Genomic DNA, 20,671 nt, shown 5'->3' on the forward strand with positions numbered 1-20,671 from the left:
AGTTGATATAAGTGCACCCTCATTCAGAAGATATGATTTAACTTAATTCTCCATCTCAATTTGTAAGCAGAAATTTGGGGTAACAGGCCCTGGTTCAAATCCCAGCTTTGCTATGTCTTAGCTATGACCTTGGGCAAATCACTGACCCTGTATCTTGATTTGTGAAATGGAGATAACTTTATACTTTAAATGATTTGATGCACATAAAGGCTTAATGCAGTTCTTGGCACACAGTGAGTACATAAACAACATTAGCTGTTTTATTCTAGCTTCTTTGGGTTCTAGAGCAGGGAAAGCCCCTAGCCTCCTGCCCCTACAAAAAGAGCTTTATCAGCCATTTAAGTATGGTTAAAAATAATCATTATGAGTATTATCCTACCATTTGTATGCCTTTAAGTTTTCAGTAGAGTATTATAAATATCTTGGGGCCCTACACAATAGAGAGACAGGTATATTATTATCCTCACATTAAATATGAAGAAACTGAGGCCCTTTGCAAAAGGTTTAGAGACTTACCAAAGTTATGCATTTAGTAAGCATCAAAGAAGAGAAGACCAATGTCTCCTGGCTGGTGCTTCCTCCTCTCAATCAAATAACTCTATAGAATCTCAAAGTTGTTTAGTTTTTCTGCTCACTGGCTTTGTCTCTCATGCAATTTTTCATTCTCTGCCGGTGGCTCTTCCTTTCGGTTTTCTTAACTAAATCACCTTGTCTTTTCTATTTCAAGGAAAAATGTGAGAGACATAATTCTGCCAGTAACTTTCATTTTTATGTTCAAGATAATGTGCAGTCACAAATATGGTTTAACTCATTGTTATCCATTGAGAGAGAGCATGAACACCATGCATACAAAAGTACCTCTCAGCAGTGTGGAAACAGGAAGACTATCCAGGAAGAAAATGGTCTATGACTTTCAGTAGATAAAACTGAGTAGCAGAAAATGACAAAGAAATAAAAGGAAAACCCCTTTGTCTGCTTGGTGCCTTTCTTTTTCTCTTTCACCTATTTGCATTTTCCTTCCTTTGTTCTTTTTACTCTCCGAACACCAAAGGAAGAAGAAAATCAGCCCAAACCTTGGATACCCTGATTTTGTCATTTAAATCAAGGTCTTAAATTCCGTAAACATTATTTAGACTTTTTTTATACAGGGTGTTCAAGTATCCTACTAATACCATCTGGACCTTGTTACATGGTGTTCCTTTTTGGCACATGGAATCATATTACAGTGAGGCAGAGGTCATAACACAGTGTTTTTCTTCCTTTCTTTTTTAAAAAATTTGGAGGTGAGGTCAAAGGGTGGTGATAAGTAATTAACATAGGAAATAGCCAGAGGGGTAATTTTTAAATGATCAGTTTTCCAAAGGGAGGGATATAGAGAACATATGCTATACTAAGGTCATTATCCCCTCCCCACTCCCCCCCCTCAGAAACACATCAATGGAATTAAAGCAAGCAGATGATAGTCTTCATAATCCATGCAAGATGGTCTTCATGACAGTCTATCTACCTCACTGTGTCTCACTTTAATCTACCACTCAACATTAATCAAACATTTGGAAGCATCTGATAGCAGTACTGCATAATCCAGGTCTGTGATTTACTGTCTGATTCTTTCAGCTCCTGTTTGCCTCTTGTTTAGCTTTCATGTGGAGTAGCAGAGATCAATCACCTTAGGAGTTCTGAGTAGTCCATCCAGCTCCATTTGTTGCTTTCAGTCTACCCTGATGCCTCTCCTCACGCACCCGCAAGAAGTGCTCTTGCTTACCAACACAGATGATAATTGATTTGCAGAAGCTCATTCTTCAGCTCCATTTAGGAGGTCACATACCAGGTGTGTTGCTTACTTTCAAAGGGAATTCAATTAGCACAACATAAGTGTGACAAACTCTTGAATGTTCAGTATTGTTACCAGTTGTCTTGAAGTTTCTGGACCATTCAATTCTTGGCTATCCAGGGAGGGTCAAAAATAGTGGAAGAACTCTTTCAAGTAGTTTATTTTTCTCCATCTCTCTTTTTCTCTCAATTTCCTTTCTTTCATTAGCCTAATGGAAAATAGTTCAATTTATGTATCTGAGAGCCATACATTAATATGATCAATGAGGGGAAAGACTGAATTCCTATTTAAAGCAAAATCAAACTTTGAAAACAATTTAATGAATACCACATTATTATAGAAATGTGGAGTAAATAGTGTGTGTCTGAACATTGGTCAACATATTTCATACTTTCTGCTTACTGTAAAAAGCATTTCATAAATCTGTAGCTTTTCTTGATTCTCATGGTTCTCTACAAAGATCTAAGGTGATATGCACTTGTAAGGTATCCAATTAGATTTTCAAATAATATCATATTTGGAAAACCTTCTCAAATTGAATATTATATTCTGTCTATTCCTGTCTGAGAGTCTTAATATTTCCTTATTGTATGTTTTTCAAACAATAGTCTGTGCATTCTATGTGAGGGTCAATGTAATGATATATCTTAAAACAAACAAACAAAAAAAGATTAACAAATAAGTTGTTACCGATGTGTGAAGCAGACACATCATATTTTGACATTTCATATCTGGTAACATTTGGTATCATACGCTAGTGAGTAGTAAGATGTATTGTGAATTACATTCAGGAGAAAACTCTGTTTGCTTCATGTGCCTTCGCCCAAATTATTTTGTCAACAAAATTTGACTTTAAAGAAAAAGATACCAACAGCATTTTAACTCTATTTTAGGATTTATTTTCCATAAGTCACAAATCAAAGGGAATTTCTTAAGATTAGATGCCATTATACTCACTTTTAAACAATAGAATTAGAAGCAGAAGTCATAGGTTTTTGTCCTAGTCTTGGCAGTTTCCAGGTGTATGGCCCTGAGGCAAGGAAATGTGAGCTTTTGCTACAGCAAACTGTCTCAGTTGAAAAAAGAAGACTAAATTTTTCTTTCAGATAAAAACTGATTTTTTTTATTTTGCCTACCCCATGGCACATGGAGTTCCTGGGCCAGGGATCATATCTGAATCACAGTTGTGATCCAAGCTGCAGCCTTAGCCCACAGTGCCAGGCAGATATCTAATCTGCATCCTAGTTTCCCCAAGGTGCTGCAGATCCCATTGAGCCACAGTGGGAACTCCAAAAAATGATTTAAAAATTATTTTTGTTTTTTTTTACATATATTTTCAAATTTTTATTAAAGTACAGTTGATTTAAAATGTTCCTTCAATTTCTGTTGTATAGCAAAGTGACCCAGCCACACATACACACCAATTATTTGCCTTTTTTTTTTCCTAACACAAAAGACCAGATACAGTTCCCCATGCTGGGCAGCAGGACCCCATTGCCCACCCATTCTAAATGTAACAGCCTGCATCTACCAACCCCAAACTCCCCTTCATTCACTCCTACCCATGTTCCCCCCGGGCAGACACAAGTCTGCCCTCCATGTCCATGAACTATTTCTGTTTTATAAATAGATCATCTGTGCCATATTTTAGACACCACATACAAGTGTTATCATATGGTGTCCTTCCCTTTCTGCCTTACTTCACTGAGTATAACTGTCTCTAGTTCTATCCATTTTGCTGCAAATGGCATTATTTTGTCCTTTTTATGGCAGAATAATATTCCATTATATATATATATATATATATATATATATATATATATATCTCACATATTTTTAATCCATTTATCTGTCAATGGACATTTATGTTGTTTCCATGTCTTGGCTATTGTGAATAGTGCTGCGATGAAAATAGGGGTGCATGTATCTTTTCCTTGGAAGTTTTTCTGGATACATGCCCAGGAGTGGACTTGTTATATCATATGGTAGTTCTGTATTTAGTTTCCTGAGGTACCTCCATACTGTTTTCCTTAGTGGTTGTACCAATTTACATTCCCAATAGCAGTGATGGAGTGTTCTCTTTTCTCCACATCCTCTCCTGCATTTGTTGCTTGTTGACTTGTTAATGATGGCCACTCTAAGTGGTGTAAGTGATACCTCACTGATATTTTGATTTGCATTTCTCTAGAAATTAGTGATGTTGAGCATTTTTTCATGTGCTTGCTGGCCCTCTGTATATCTTCTTTGGAGGAGTGTCTATTTAAGGCTTCTGCCCATTCTTCAAATGGATTTTTTGGTTTTTTGTTGAGTTGTATGAGTTGTTTGCATATTTGGGAGATTAAACTTTTGTCAGTTGAATCATTGGCAAAGATTTCCTCCCACTCTGTGGGTTGTCTTTTCATTATTTTAATGGTTTCATTTGATGTGCAAAAGCTTTTGAGCTTAATTACTTCCCATTTGTTTATTTGTGTCTTTATTGTCATTATTATAAAAGGTAGATCAAACAAGTTGTTGATGTGATTTATGTTAAAGAGCATTCTGCATATGTTTTCCTCTAGGAGTTTTATATCACCTAGACTTATATTGAGGTCTTTAATCCATTTTGAATTTACTTTTGTGTATGGTTTTACAGAATGTTCTAATTTCATTTTTTTCAATGCAGCTGTCCAGTTTTCCAGGAACCACTTATTGAAGAGACTATCTTTCCTCCACTGTATGTTCCTACCTCCTTTGTAATATATTAGTTGACCATAGGTACTTGGATTTATTTCTGGGCTTTCTTTCCTGTTTCATTGAACTATATTTCTGTTTTTGTGCCAGTACCATACTGTTTTGATGACTGTAGCTTTGTAGTATCCTCTGAAGTGGGGGAACCCAATTCTTCCAGTTCATTGTTTTTTGTTTTTTGTTTTTTTCCCCAATATTGCTTTGGCTATTCGAGGTCTTTTGTGTTTCCATAAAAATTTAAAAAAATTTTGTTCTAGTTATGTGAAGAATGTCATTGGTCATTTGATAGGGATTGCATTGAATCTGTAGATTGCCTTAGTTAGTATTGTAATTTTGACTATATTGATTCTTCCAATCCAAGAACATGATATATCTTTCCATCTATTTGTGTCACCATTGATTTCTTTCATCAGTGTCTTACAGTTTTCAGAGTACAAGTCTTTAGTCTCTTTAGGAAAATTTATTCCTAGATATTTTTATTCTTTTTGAGGGAATGGTAAATCGGATGGTTTCCCTAATTTTTCTTTATGATCTTTCATTGTTAGTATATATAAATTCAATCAATTTCTTTGTATTAATTTCCTACAACTTGATCGAATTCGTTGCTGAGCTCTAACAGTGTTCTGGCATCTTTAGGATTTTCTAGGTATAGCATTATGTCATCTGAAAACAGTGATAGTTTTGCTACTTCATTTCCAATTTGGATTCATTTAATATCTTTTTATTCACTGATTTCCATGGTTAGGACTTCCAAAACTATATTGAATAACATTGGTGAAAGTGGACAGCCTTGTCTTGTTCCTGATCTTAGTGGAAATGCTTTCAGTTTTCCACTATTGAGAATTATGTTAACTATGGGTTTGTCATAAATGGCTTTTATTATATTGAGGTAGTTCCCCTTTATGCCCACTATCTGGACAGTTTTTATCAGGAATGGGTGTTGAATTTTGTCAAAATCTTTTTCTGCATCTATTGAGATGATTATATGTTTTATTTCAGTTTGTTGATGTGGTGTATCACATTAATAGATTTATGGATATTGAAGAATTCTTCCATGCCTGAGATATATCATACTTGATCATTGTACATGATCTTTTTAGTATATGTTTATATGTGGTTTGCTAATATTTTTGAGGATTTTTGCATCTATGTTCACCAGTGATATTGGCTTGTATTTTCTTTTTTGCGATATATTTTCCATGTTTTTGTATCAGAGTGTGTCTTCATAGAATGAGCTTGGGATTGTTTCTTCCTCTGCAATTTTTTGGAAGTTTCAGAAGAAGAGGTGTTAACTCTTCTGTGAGTGTTTGATTGAATTCAGCTGCAAAGTCTTAAAGACATGGACTTTCATTTTTGGAAGTTTTTTAAATCACATCTTCAATTTCAGTGCTTGTGATGGGTCTATTCATATTATCTATTTATTTCTGGTTCAGTCTTGGTAGGTTGTACATTTGTAAGTATTTGTCAATTTCTTCTAGCTTTTCCATTTTATTGGCATACAGTTTCTCATAGTAGTCTCTTATGATCCTTTGGATTTTCTCTGGTGTCAGTTGTAACTTCTACTTTTCCTGTAGAGTTTTATTAATTTTAACCCTTTCCCTTTATTTTCTTGATGAGTATGGCTGAAGGTTTATCAATTTTGTTGATCTTTTCGAAGAATCAACTTTTGGTTTCCTTGATCTTCTCAATTATTTTCTTTGTCTCTATGTTATTAATTTCTGCTCTAATCTTTATGATTTCTCTCCTTCTACTAAGTTTAGGCTTAGTCTGTTTTTCCTTCTCTAGATGTTTAAAATATAAGGCTAGGTTGTTTTTTTCTTCTTTCCTGAGGTAAGATTGTATTGCTATAAACTTCCCTCTTAGAACTGCTTTTGCTGTTTCTAATAGGTTTTAGATTTGTTTTCTTCATTGTTATTTGTCTCTAGATATATTTTAATTTTCTCTTTTATTACTTCACTGATCCATTGATTGTTTAGTATCATATTGTTTAGCTTTGAGGAGTTTCTGTTTTTTGCTGTTTATTTCTTGTAGTTGATTTCTAGTTTCATAGAATTGTGGTCAGAGAAAATGTTTGAAATAATTTCAATTTTTTAAAAAATTACCAGGGCTTAATCTGTGGCCCAAGATATGACCTATTCTGGAGATTGTCCCATGTGCAATTGTGAAGAAAATATATTCTGCTGCTTTGGAGTGAATAGTTCTATAGATATCAGTTAAGCCTAATTGGTCTAGTGTATCATTTAAGGCTAAAGTATCCTTGTTGATTTTCTATCTGGATGATCTGTCCATTTTTTTTAAATGGGGTGTTAAAGTCCCCCACTATTACTGTGTTAGAGTTGATTTCTCCTTTTATGGCTGTTAGTAGTTGCCTTATATATTGTGGTGTTCCTATGTTGAGTACATATATATTTACAAATGTTATATCTTCTTATATTGATCATATGATGATTATGTAATGTCATTGTCTCTTGTGAACTTCTTTATTTTAAAATATATTTTGTCTGATATGAGTATTGTGACTCCTACTTTTCTATAATTGCCATTTGCATATAATGTTTTCATCCATTTAATCACTTGGTCTGTATGTGTCCTTAGATCTGAAATGGGTGTCTTCTAAATAGCATATATATGAGTCTTTTTTATAATTTTTTGTTATTTCCCCAATACAATTTTTTATACTGTACAGCATGGTGTCCCAGTAACAAAAATATGCATACATTCTATTTTATCACATTATCATGCTCCATCATAAGTGACTAGACATAATACCCAGGGCAACACAGCAGGACCTCATTACTAATCCATTCCAAGACAATAGTTTGCATCCATTAACCCCAAGCTCCCAATCCACCCCACTCCCTCCTCCTCCCCATTGGGAACAAGTCTATTCTCCAAGTCCATGATTTTCTTTGCTGTGGAAAAGTTCATTTGTACTGTATATTAGATAACAGACATAAGTGATATCATATGGTATTTGTCTTTCTGACTTACTTGACTCAGGATGAGATTCTCTAGTTCCATCCCTTTGGCTACAAATGGCATTGTTTTGTTTTTTTATGGCTGAGTAGTATTCCATTGTGTATATATACCACATCTTCCTAATCCATTATCTGTTTATGGACATTCGTTTTGTTTCCATATCTTGGCTATTTTGAGTAGTCCTGCAATGAACATGGGGTTTCATGTGTCTGTTTTAAGGAAAGTTTTGTCTGAATATATGCCCAAGAGTGGGATTGCAGGGTCATATGGAAGTTCTATGTATAGATTTCTAAGATACCTCCATGCGGTTCTCCATAGTGGTTGTACCAGCTTATATTCCCACCAACAGTGCAGGAGGATTCCCTTTTCTCCACACCCCCTCCAAAATTTGTTATTTCTGGATTTATCAATGATGGTCATTCTGACTAGTGTGAGGTGGTATCTCATAGTAGTTTTGATTTGCATTTCCCTAATAATCAAGGATTTTGAGCATTTTTTCATGTGTTTGCTGGCCATCTCTATATCTTCTTTGGAGAAATGTCTATTCAGGTCTTTTGCATATTTTTCCATTGGGTTGTTGGCTTTTTTGCTGTTGAGTTCTATAAGTTGCTTGCATATTTTAGAGACTAAGCCCTTGTCAGTTGCATCATTTGAAAGTATTTTCTCCCATTCTTTAAGTTGTCTTTTTGGTTTCTTTTTGGTTTCATTTGCTGTGCAAAAACCTGTCAGTTTGATTAGGTCCCATTGGCTTATTTTTGCTTTCATTTTCTGTTGATTTGGAAGACCGACCTGAGAAAATATTTGTAAGGTTGATGTCCGAGAATGTTTTGCCTACGTTCTTTTCCAGGAATTTGATGGTGTCTTGTCTTATATTTAAGTCTTTAAGCCAGCTAGAGTTTATTTTTGTGCATGGTGTGAGGGTGTGTTCTAGATTCATTGATTTGCATGCAGCTGTCCAGGTTTCCCAGCAAAACTTACTGAAAAGACTGTCTTTTTCCCATTTTATGTTCTTGCCTCCTTTGTCAAAGATTAATTGACCATAGGTGCCAGGGTTTATTTCTGGATTTTTTATTCTCTTCCATTGGTCCATATGTCTGTTTTGATACCAGTACCACACTGTCTTGATGACTGTGGCTTTGGAATATTTCCTGAAGACTGGGAGATTATGCCTCCTGCTTGGTTTTTGTTTCTCAGGAGTGCTTTGGCAATTCTGAGTCTTTTGTGGTTCCATATAAATTTTTGGATTGTGTGTTCTAGTTCTGTGAAAAATGTCCTGGGTAATTTGATAGGGATTGCATTGAATCTGTAGATTGCTTTGGGTAGTATGGACATTTTTACAATACTAATTTTTCCTACCCATGAGCATGGCATATCTTTCCATTTCTTTACATCTTTAATTTCCTTGATTAATGTTTTATAGTTCTCAGAATATAAATCTTTTACCTCCTTGGTCAGGTGTATTCCCAGGTTTTTTTATTTTTGTGGTGCAATTTTAAAAGTTATTGTATTTTTGCATTCCTTTTCTAATATTTCATTATTAGTATACAGGAATGTGACGGATTTCTGAATGTTAATCTTATATCCTGCTACTTTGCTGAATTTGTTGATCATTTCTAGTAGTTTTTGGATTGAGTCCTTAGGGTTTTCTATGTATAGTATCATGTCGTCTGCATATAGTGACAGTTTTACCTCTTCTCTTCCTATATGGATGCCTTTTATTTCTTTTGTTTGTCTAATTGCCATGGCTAGGACTTCCAGTACTATGTTGAAGAGCAGTGGTGAGAGTGGGCATCCCCGTCTTATTCCAGATTTGAGTGAGAAGGCTTTCATTTTTTCTCCATTGAGTATTATATTTGCTGTGGGTTTGTCATAAATGGCTTTTATTATGTTAAGGTATGTTCCCTCTATACCCACTTTGGTAAGAGTTTTGATCATGAATGGATGTTGGACTTTGTCAAATGCTTTCTCTGCATCTATTGAGATGATCATGGGGTTTTTGACTTTCCTTTTGTTAATGTGGTGTATGATGTTGATTGGTTTGAATATGCTGAACCATCCTTGTGGAGCTGGGATGAATCCCACCTGGTGGTGATTATAACTTTTTGATATGTTGTTGGATTAATTTGGCTAAAATTTTGTCAATAATTTTTGCATCTATATTCATATTGGCCTATAGTTTTCCTTTTTGCTGGTATTTTTGTCTGGTTTTGGCATTAAGGTGATGGTGGCATCATAGAATGTCTTTGAGAGTTTTCCTTCTTCTTCCAACTTTTGAAAACGTTTAAGGAGAATGGGAATAAGTTCCTTTTTGTATGTTTGATAGAGTTTTCCTGTGAAGCCATCTTCTGTTTGTAGGGAGTATTTTTATGACATATTCAATTTCATTTCTAGTGATCAGTCTGTTCTGTTGATCTATTTTTTCTTGATTAAGTTTTGGCAGGATGTAAGTCTCTAGAAAGTTGTATATTTCTTCTAGGTTGTCAAATTCGATGGCATGCAATTGTTCATAGTATTCTCTCAAGGTTTTTTGTATTTCTGTAGCATATGTTGTGACTTTTCCTTTTTCATTTCTTATTTTGTTTATTTAGATTTTTTTCTCTCTTCTTGGAGAGTCTAGTCAGAGGCTTGTCTATTTTGTTTACCTTTTTAAAGAAACAGCTCTTGGTTTTATTCATTTTTTTTCTATTTTTATCTCTATTTTATTGATTTCCTCTTTGATCTTGATGATTTCCCTCCTTTTGCTGACTTTAGGTTTGTTTGTTTTTCTTTATCTATTTCATTTAGGTGTTGGGTTAAGTTATCATTTAGAGATTTTTCTTCTTTTGGGGGGAAGTCCTGTATTGCTATGAATTTCCCTCTGGGCACTGCTTTTGTGGCATACCTAGATTTTGAATGTGTTTTTATTATCATTTGTCTCAAGGTATTTTTTAATATCCTTCTTGATGTCCTCATTGACCCATTGGTTTTTTAGGAGCATGTTGTTTAGTCTCCATGTATTCAGTTTTTTATCATTTCTTTTCCTGTGGTTGATTTCTAGTTTCATGCCATTGTGGTCAGAGAAGAGACTTGAAATAATTTCTATACTATAAAATTTGTCGAGGTTAGCTTTGTACCCCAGGATGTGAATGTTTCATGTGCACTTGAAAAGAAGGTATATTCTGATTTTTTTGGATATAATGTCCTGAAAATGTCAATTGTCTTACTTTTCTATTGTTTCCTTTAGGATCTCTGTTGCCTTCTTGATTTTTTGTCTAGAGGATCTGTCCATTGATGTGAGCAGGGTGTTAAAGTCTCCTACTATGATTGTATTCCCAGTGATTTTTCCTCTTATGTCTGCTGGTATTTGTTTTGTGTATCTGGGTGCTCCTATAGTAGGGGCATAAATATTGACAATTGCAATATCCTCTTCTTGAATGGATCCTTTAAGCATTAGATGGTGTCCTTCTTTGTCTTTCTTTATGGGCTTCGTTTTAAAGTCTACTTGTCTGAGTATTGCAACTCCTGGTTTCTGGTCTGGTCCATTGGCATGAAATTTCTTTTCCCATCCCCTCACTTTCAATCTTGAAGTGTCCTTTGCCCTAAGGTGCATTTCTTGTAGGTAGCAGATTGAAGGTTTTTTCTTTTTTGTCCAATCTGCCACTCTGTGTCTTTTGATTGGAGCACTTAGTCCATTGACATTTAAGGTGATTATTGATAGATACGTGTTTATTGCCATTTTAAACATTGTTTTCCAGTTGATTCTATGTTTCTCTTTTCTTCTTTTCTTTTTTGGTTGGATGGTTTCCATTTATTTTATGCTCGGTTATTTTCCTTTTCAGTTTTTTTGAATATAATTTTCAGTTTTGATTTGTGGTTGCCCTATATTTTAAGTATGTTAACCCCTTCCTATATCTGCTTGCTTTAGTATGATAGTGATATAGGCTTAAACACATCATTAAAATAAAAAATAATCTATATTTTCTTACTTTCCTTCCCCACATTGTATGATTTTTATGTCTTTTTTTTTAACATCTTCATGTTTAGATTTGTATGCTGGCTTATTTAAGTGACTGCTTTCCAATTGTGGTTCCCTCCATCCTAATTATTCCTTTTTTCTTTTTTCTTTTTTTTAATTTAGCAAAGCCCTTTCAGAATTTATTTTAGAACGTGTTTCATATTGCTGTACTCTTTTAGCTTTTGGTTGTTAGAGAAATTCTTTATTTCCCCTTCTATTTTAAATGATATTTCTGCTGGATAGAGTATTCTGGGTTGCAAATTTTTTTTCCATTCAGCACTTTAAATATATCTTGCCACTCCCTTCTTGCCTGTGGTGTTTCTGTAGAGAAATCAGCTGATAGCCTTATGGGGGTTCCCTTATAATTAATGATTTGCTTTTCTCTTGCTGCTTTTAGAATCCTCTCTTTATATTTAACTTTTACCATTTTTATTATAATATGTGTTTGTGTGTGCCTGCTTGAGTTCAGCTGGTTTGGGGCCCTCTGTGCTTCCTGTATCTTGATACCAGTATGCTATAGTTTTATAAAGTTTTCAGCCATAATTTCATCAAATACATTTTCAATCCCCTTTTCTTCTTTTTCTTCTGGAATTCCTATTATGTGTAGATTGGTCTGCTTTATATTATCCCATGGGTCTCTTATATTGCTTTCATGTTTTTTCATTTGGTTTTCTGTCTGCTGTCCTGATTGGGTGAATTCCATTATTCTATCTTCCATGTTACTAATTCATTCTCTGCATTATTCATTCTGCTCTTTATTGCCTTAAGCTCAGTTTGTATCTCTGCAAATGAATTTTCTAGTTTTTCTTGGCTCCTCCTTATGTTTTCTATTTCCTTTCTAAAGGAATCTGCATTACTGTTCATATCTTCTCTTAATTCCTTCAGTAGTTTCACTATCTCCATTCCGAACTCAAATTCTATCAGACTGCAGAGGTCTGTTTCATTGTTGACTGCTTTAGGTGAATTCTGCTGTTCCTTTAACTGGGAATGGTTTCTGAGCTTCTTCATCTTGCTTGTGTTTTTATTTTTCTTTGAATTTTGGGGGATCCAAACTGTAGTCTTTTTAGGCTACTTCTATGCAAGTATATCCCTTTGTATTTTTGGGGGAGGGTTACTATTTATTTTTGGTGTGGGAGTTCGAATATTTCCTGTCTCTTTCTTGGGTGTGAGCAGGCTGTTATCCCCAGGATGCTCAGTGTGTTTTCAGGGAGAAGGAGGCAATGGGTAGGGCCAGCAGTCAGTGACTGGTCGTTGGGCTCTCACCAGCAGCAAGGACCTAAAGGAAGGTGGCACAGGCTACTCATAGCTGCAGGGCCCTAGGAAGTGGTAATAAGCTCTAGGCAGATCTTCAAGGTGAGCAGAGCATTTGGCAGTAGCAGCAGCAGGGTGCATAAGTTCCCAGGGTAGTGAGAGCGAAAACAGCTTGTGTTCAGTTGCAATGCCCTCCTCTGAGGTGACTGGAAATGCAGGTGGTGCCTGTTTTGGGACCCCTGGTGTGAGTGGGCCATGACCATTTCTAGAGTCAGTGATAACTTTCATGGTTTGCTCCCTCCCCCTGTAGACCATTCAAGAAGCACCCTGTCCCACTTAGCCCATGCAGGAGGTGCTGCACCAGATGCTCCTAGTTGTAGGGACTTGGGAAGTGACAGTGATCAAGTGTCTGGGCACTGCCTAGAGCGTTTGGCAGTGGCATCTGCAGGGTGGGTGTGTTCCCAGAGGAGTGAGAGCAACAGTGTATGGTGCTTGGTTGCATTGCCCTCTTTTTTACTTTTTTGCCATCCCCTGAGTTGACTGGGCTCACAGGTGGAGCCCACTCACAGGCCCCCTGTGGTGGCAAGCCACACCTCCCTATGGACTCTGAGATGACCGCCATAGTCTGTCCCTGCCCCCTGTAGATCATGCAAGAGGCACCATGTCGCACTTAGCCCCGTGACGCCCTTAGCCTACACAAGAGGTGCCTGGCCACTGATAACCTGCACAGGAAGTGCCCAATATCCCCTAAAGGAGCAAGAGGCTTCTTGTTACCCTTAGCCTGCACCAGAGCCACCCCACCCTCTGAGATCCCATAGGGATGCCTGCACATGCTTCAGCACAGGGAGTTTCCTATGGAAGCCCCCTCCTCCTCCTCTTGCCCACCCCACAAATGGTACCTTGCCTCTTCTGCAGGTCTGGACCTTCACCCGTGTTCCCTCTGCTAGGACTTTCCCTTCCTCATCCCATTGCATGCCATTCCCCCACCCATGGCACACTGCACCGTAGCCCCTCATGCTGTCCCCACATAGCCAGTCCCAGTCCACTCCCAGGACTGACCTCTAGGCCCCGAGTCTCAGTACCCAGCCCCCAACCAAGCCTCTCAGGCTGTGGTGTACAGGTCGGTGGTTCAGAAGATCTGTGTGGCTCTCACTCTGCTTTGCCCACCTCAGTCCAGCTGCTGTGCTTTTCTCAGTGACTTTGAGGTCCCGCCAACTCAGCTGATCTGTCTATCACTTAGGTGGCTTCCCAGGATGTGAGTTCCTTTTCTCTTTCACAGCTGCCTCTCATGAATGCTAGTCCTGTCCTGATTCTTTTTCTCTCTTTCTCTCTCTTTTTTTCTTTTGTTCTACCCAGTTATGTCAAGAGTTTCTTGCCCTTTTTGGAGGTTTAAGTTCTTCTGCCAGCATTCACTAGGTGTTCCATGTGAATAGTTTTACATGTAGATGTGTTTTTGTGTGTGTGTGTGTGTGTTTGTGGGAAAAGGTGAGCATGACCTCTTACTCCTCCACCATCTTGCTCCATCTATATGAGTCTTCTTTTTGTTCTGCTTCAACCAGTCTTTGTCTTTTAGTTGCAGCATTTAATCCATTTTCATTATGGCTAAGCATGTACTTATTGTAATTTTCTTAATTTTTTTGGATTTTTATTTTGGGTCTTTTTTCTTCCCTTCTTCCTTTGCTGTCTTCTCTTATGATTTGCTGACCATCTTTAGTGTTATGTTTGGCTTACTTTTTCTTTTTTATATGTGTGTCCATTATAGTTATTTGATTTGTGGTTCTGATTATATTTTGATATAACAGTCTATAAGTATGCAGAAATGTTTCTGGTTGCTGCTCTCATTATTTCAAGTACATTTTTAATATTCTGCATCTGACCTCTCCTTTTCACATGCTTGCAAGTTTTGATATCATTTTGTCAATGGGTGATTTCCTACTTTTATACTATCTTTGCCTTTACCAGTTAGTTTTTTCTTTTGTAATATTCTTGTTTCTAATGAAGGCTTTTTTCAGTCTAGAAAAGTTTGTTTAGTCATTGATGCAGAGCTGGTTGGAGTTGCTGAATTCTCTTAGCTTTTTCTTGCCTGAAAAGCTTTTGGTCTCTTCATCAAATCGGAATGTGAACTTTGCTGGGAAGAGTATTCTTGGTTCTACATTTCCCCTCTTCATCACCTCAAATATATCTTGCTACTCCCTTCTAGCTTATAGAGTTTCTGCTGAAAAATCAGCTGTTATCCTTATGGGGCTTCCCTTGTCTGAGACTTGTTTCTTTTTCCCTGTGTCTTTTAATATTTTGATTGTATTTAATTTTGACAGTTTGATTAATATGTGTCTCTCTGTTTCACCTTGGGTTTATTTCCTATGGATTTCTCTGTGCTTCCTCAACTTGAATGAGTGTTTCTTTTCCAAGATTAGGGAAATTTTTGACTAAACTCTTTAAATATTTTCTTTGGCCAGTTCTCTCCCTCTCTTCTCCTTCTGGAATCCTTATGATGTGAATGTTGGTATATTTAATGTTACCCTAGAGACCTTTTAGATTATCCTTAGTACTTTTCATTCTTTTTTCTTTATTCTTTTCTGTGACAGTGATTTCCAGCACTTGGTCTTCCACCTCACTTATTCATTCTTCTGCCTCTGTCAACATGATATTGGTTCTGCCAGTGTATTTTTCATTTCAGTTATTGTGCTTTTCATCTTGCTCTTTAAATCTTCTAGATCTTTGTTAAACATTTCTTTTAAGTTCTCAATCTGTGTCTCCATTCTTTTTTCAAGATCTTGGATCATCTTTACTATCATCATTTTGAATTATTTTTCAGGTAGATTGCCTATCTCCTCATCATTTAGTGGTTTTTGTGTGTTCTTGTCTTGTTCCTTTGTCTGAAAGCTACTTCTTTGTCATCTCATGATGTCTAACTTTCTGTTTATTGTCTTCTTGACAACAGGTATGTAGATGCAGCAGCAGATGCCCAGTCCTGGTGTTCTCAGGGGTGGTTATGTTTACTGTGCACCCAGAGCATGTATTGGGAGCAGTGGTATCACACTACCTCTCCTGGAGCTGGGTGGCTGCTAGGGATGGGGTCTGTGGGGCAGGTGGCTTTGATTCACAGTTGACAGGATTGCTCGCAAAACCATGTGGGGGCAGCAGTGGCTACCAGGTAGTTTTAATAAGTATTTCCTGGAGATTGCAATCACAGCAGTTGCTCCTTCAGCCCCTCCCTTTGCCAGGAAGGAACTAGGGACTGCTCTCTGTAGCTGTAGTGGCATGTTTCACCTTTTCAGTCACTCTGCTTCCTTGGCCACTATACAGATCTCCCTATATAGCCCCAAACTTGGGGTGGCTTCTCTCTAACTGTTGCTAAAAGGCTTTCTCTGTAACTGCAGGATGTGTATTTCTGGCAGTCCCTCCCCCGACCTGGCTGCTGGTTGGAGTGTTCTCTGTACCTACTGCAGACTGGAAATTAGAGCAGTTGGCTTCCAAGAATTCTTTGGCATGGAATGAATGCCATTGGCATGATTCCTTGTGGGGACACTAGTAGGGCCTCTGTAGCTTTTGCTTTTCTTCAGTTTGGCAGCCCTCAGCTCCACCAGGGAGCATGGACTGGTGCCCTTCTCTTGGTTCTTCTTGGTGCATATCAGGTTCCACTATTGCAAACCCCTGCAGGGCCACTGGACAGAGCCACAGAGCTTGTGTTTTCTCCAGTTCAGGCAGTTTGCAGATCCTGCAAGGAAAGTGCCCTGGAAGCCCTCCATGAGCTCTTTAGGAATGAGTGCCACTAGTATGAGCCCCTGGAGAGCCACTGGGTGTAGTCTTGGAGCTTGTGCTTTTCCTGGATGGGCAGTTTTTGGCTACTGTGGGGAACAGGCACCAGCGGCTCTTCTGGTGCAATTCCAGCACTGATAGCAAGGGGACACTGGCTGGATCTGGGAGATGTGTTATTCTCTCAGGTGGTTGTTCTGCCTGCTCCAAGTTCTCAGTAGCCCTAAGGGCCAGGCTGCTTCCCAGCTGTTGCTAGGCAGCCACTGCTGCCAAGTGGCTCCCAGAGCTGAAGCAGACAGTGTCCTGCAGTTTTAGAAAGCATGTGCAGGAAACAAGCCTATAATGGTGGTTCCAGTTCCTTCCCTCCAGCTCCCCCAAACAATGGCACCTTGCCTCTAAGCCCAATGGGTTGCTTCTGCTTATATTCTCAAATGGGGTCACCCTATACTCTAGTCCCTCCAGGCTGTCAGCTGTGCGGCCACACCCAGTTTTTCCCATGTAGCCAGCCTCAGCTCTCCTTTGAGTCTGATCTCTAAACCAACACCTGCTGGCACCTGCATATGGTTTCCTATAGCACTGACCATTCATAGAGGATTGTTTCCATGTTAACTTCTTCACACTGATTGTCTAGACTTCCTCCTCTGTCCTGGCTGACCTCCTTGCTGGTGAGGGAACTTCCCAGGGTGTAGGAGCCTTTCCTCATCCCAGCTCCCTCCTCAAGTTTTGGGTCTCTTCTTGCTTCCTTTCACTTATTTTTCTTCTTTCTTTATTTTGTCCAATCTGGTTTTGTGAAGTTTTTCTTGTTCTATCATAGTCCTGAGGTCTTTTGTCAGTTTTTAGCAAATTTTCTTTTCTTTACTTTTCTTTTTTTGGTCTTTTTGTCTTTTAGGGCCACACCCATGGCATATGGAGGTTCCCAGGCTAGGGGTCTACTCAGAGCTGTAGCTGCTGGCCTATGCCTCAGTCATAGCAACACCAGACCTGAGCCACATCTGCAACCTACACAACAGCTCACAGCAACACCAGATCCCTAACCCACTGAGTGAGGACAGGGCTCAAACAAGCATCCTCAAGGATCCTAGTCAGGTTCATTAACCACTGAGCCACAACAGGAATTCCCTAGTTTTTAGCAAATTTTCTGTGTTAATAGTTCCACATGTGAATGCATTTTCAATGTATTTGTGGAAGTAGGTGAGTCTCATATCCTACTACTCTGCCATCTTCCTTATCCTCCCTCTTTTTTGTTACTGAACCATTTGAAATTTGTAAAAATCATGATTCTTTACCCCTAAATATTTCAGTGCATATTTCCAAAGAACAAATACAATGGCTTATATAAAATAGGACAATTGCCATATTCAGGACAGTTAACATTGATGCAATTCTAATACCCCATGGACAGTCAATATTCAAATATTGCTAGTTATAAGAAGAATGACTTTTTAAATGATCTAAATAGAAGGAGTAGCATGATTAGATCAGGGAAGGAGGTAATATTGTTGTGAGCATTGTATGAATCTGAGAAATTTCAGTTTGTCTCAATTTACCCTCATTAAAATTCTCCTCATATTATGATGTCTTGGAATCTGTTCCTCTTTGCCTTTTCCTCTTCATTCCTTCCCCTTCCCCACAAGCGAAAGTGAGATTCTATAGCAAGGAAAAGGGCAACTGCTGGTGAAGTGAAACTATCAGATAAAGTCATTATTGCTAAAACCTTAGTTTTATTTATTATGTATTTTTATATATTTTTCTTCTTAAAATTTTTAATTATAATTACAATCGTATATCATTAAGCAATCTGGACTTCAAATAATAATTTTAAAGTTAACCATGTTGGTATTAAGAATTCACTGAAGGGCGGGAGGAGCGGTAGCGGCCAGGCAGCCCAGATTCGCAAAGGCTCTCGGCCCCCCTAGGACCGCAGGCACCCAGCACGCGCCCGCCCCGCCGCCATGATGCCCAAGAGGAAGGTCAGCTCCGCTGAGGGGGCGGTGAAGGAGGAGCCCAGGAGGAGATGGACGAGGTTGTCAGCTAAACCTGTTCCTGCAAAAGTGAAAACGAAGCCAAAAAGGGTGGCAGGAAAGGATAAAGCTTCAGACAAAAAAAAGTACAAACTAAAGGGAAAAGGGGAGCAAAGGGAAAGCAAGCCGAAGTGACCAAGCCAGAGATGAAAAAAGATCTGCCTGCAGAAAACGGAGAAACTAAAAACGAGGAGAGCTCAGCATCTGATGAAGCAGGAGAGAAAGAAGCCAAGTCTGATTAACACCACACGCCCAGTCCTGTCAGTGGTCCCTGTGTCCCTTCTTATACAATGCAGAGGAATATTTTTATCAACTATTTTGTTTATGCGAGTTTTTTAGTAGCTCTAGAAACGTTTTTAAGGAGGAGGGAATCCTACCTCATCCCATTTTTTAAATGTAAATGCTTTTTTTTTAAGAGGCGAAATCATTTGCTAGTTTATTTTTTGGTACAACCAGAAATTAGTGGGATATTGAATGTGGGAGGCTTTGATTGTCTTGGGTGTCAGTTTAACATTACATAGATGGGGAGCTTTTATATCCTGTAATACAAGGCATACTAAATGGTGATTTGGAGTCAGTTGTGCATTTAACGTCTTGAACACTTGAAATTACTTCTTTCTCTTCCCATGTTGTTTTTGGTAGAACTGTTTCCTAAAGCAGACCAACCTTGACCTTGGCTCTCCTTGTCAGAATTTTGTGCACTCTGTAACACCTTTGGTCGTGGTAGTCCAGTTTTCCTAGTAATTTTGTTAATGTGCTGTGAAAGACTGAACATTTGAGTATGTAGTATATATGAGATTAAAATTGTGAATTAGTGGGACTTATAACAGCATATCATCATTTGAAGATATTGGTACTTGATATCCTATTAAGGAAAATTTGCCTCTAAATTTTAAGCTGTAAAGTCACTGGAATAACTGTTGAGAAAAGAATCACAACTATATGATTTTTTTAGATTTTTGGTACGTATGTTAAGAATTGTGTACAAATTGAAATGTCTGTGTACTGATCCTCAAAACAACCAGTAAAATCTCAGTTATGAAAGAAAAAAAAGAATTCGCTGAAATAGAATTTAAAAATGAAGAATGAAGATTCCTTTTTAGATTAGTTACAAAGACTGAATGCTTCAACTCTAAAGTACCATTGCCTTTTCAATCACTTTCATTTTTTTATCAATTGTTTAAGGAGATGGACAATTGAAATCCTGTCCTCGGCTAGGGTAGGAGCCAAAACAGTTCCAGCAGATGCCCCATGTGATGCCATAGTGTGTTAACCAGTGCCAAACGGGGTTGCCTCAGACATCCTGTAAATGTAACTGACTAGAGGGGAAATGAATGGGAAGAATATCTTACATTAGCCAGTTTCCAAGGGTCAAAAATGTATGGCTCCTATCCCAAAGGCTGGGAGATATGGGATTGTGCTATGGAGGGATTGCCAACCAGGCATACATCTTTAAGGCCTAGTCATCTTGGGAGGGCCTCAGAAAGATCTCTATGAATACCTATAAGACAAAAAGACAAAATAAACTCATAGCCCAGGGAGTTCCCATTGTGGCTCAGTGGAAACAAACCTGACTAGTACCCATGAGGATGCAGGTTCAACCCTTGGGCTTGCTCAGCAGTTTAAAGATCTGTCATTGGGAGTTCCTGTCGTGGTGCAGTGGTTAACGAATCCGACTAGAAACTATGAGGTTGTGGGTTCGGTCCCTGCCCTTGCTCAGTGGGTTAATGATCCGCGTTGCCGTGAGCTGTGGTGTAGGTTGCAGACGTGGCTCAGATCCTGCGTTGCTGTGGCTCTGGCATAGGCTGGCAGCTGCAGCTCCGATTCAACCCCTAGCCTAGGAACCTCCATATGCCGTGGGAGCGGCCCAAGAAATGGCAAAAAGACAAAAAAAAAATCTGCATTGCTGTGGCTGTTGTGTAGGCTGGCAGCTTTAGCTCCAATTTGACCCCTAGCCTGGGAACTTCTATATGCTGCAAAAAAAAAAAGCAGAAAAAAAAAGGCAGCAAAAAAAAAAAAAAGAAAAGAAAGAAAAAATTATAGCCTGGATGACTGTGTCTTTATAGAAGAAGTCATCTCTAGTACCTTCTGCAATGTAGTGGTTAAATA

General features: G+C 38.2%; 1 pseudogene; it reads left to right on the forward strand.

Annotated features, from left to right (window-relative positions):
• The first annotated feature begins 18,496 nt into the window (after nucleotides 1-18,496).
• Nucleotides 18,497-18,804, forward strand: LOC125117903 (non-histone chromosomal protein HMG-14-like; annotated as a pseudogene).
• The last annotated feature ends 1,867 nt before the right edge of the window (nucleotides 18,805-20,671 follow it).

The sequence above is a fragment of the Phacochoerus africanus genome, chromosome X (genome assembly GCF_016906955.1).
Source record: "Phacochoerus africanus isolate WHEZ1 chromosome X, ROS_Pafr_v1, whole genome shotgun sequence".
NCBI lineage: Eukaryota > Metazoa > Chordata > Mammalia > Artiodactyla > Suidae > Phacochoerus > Phacochoerus africanus.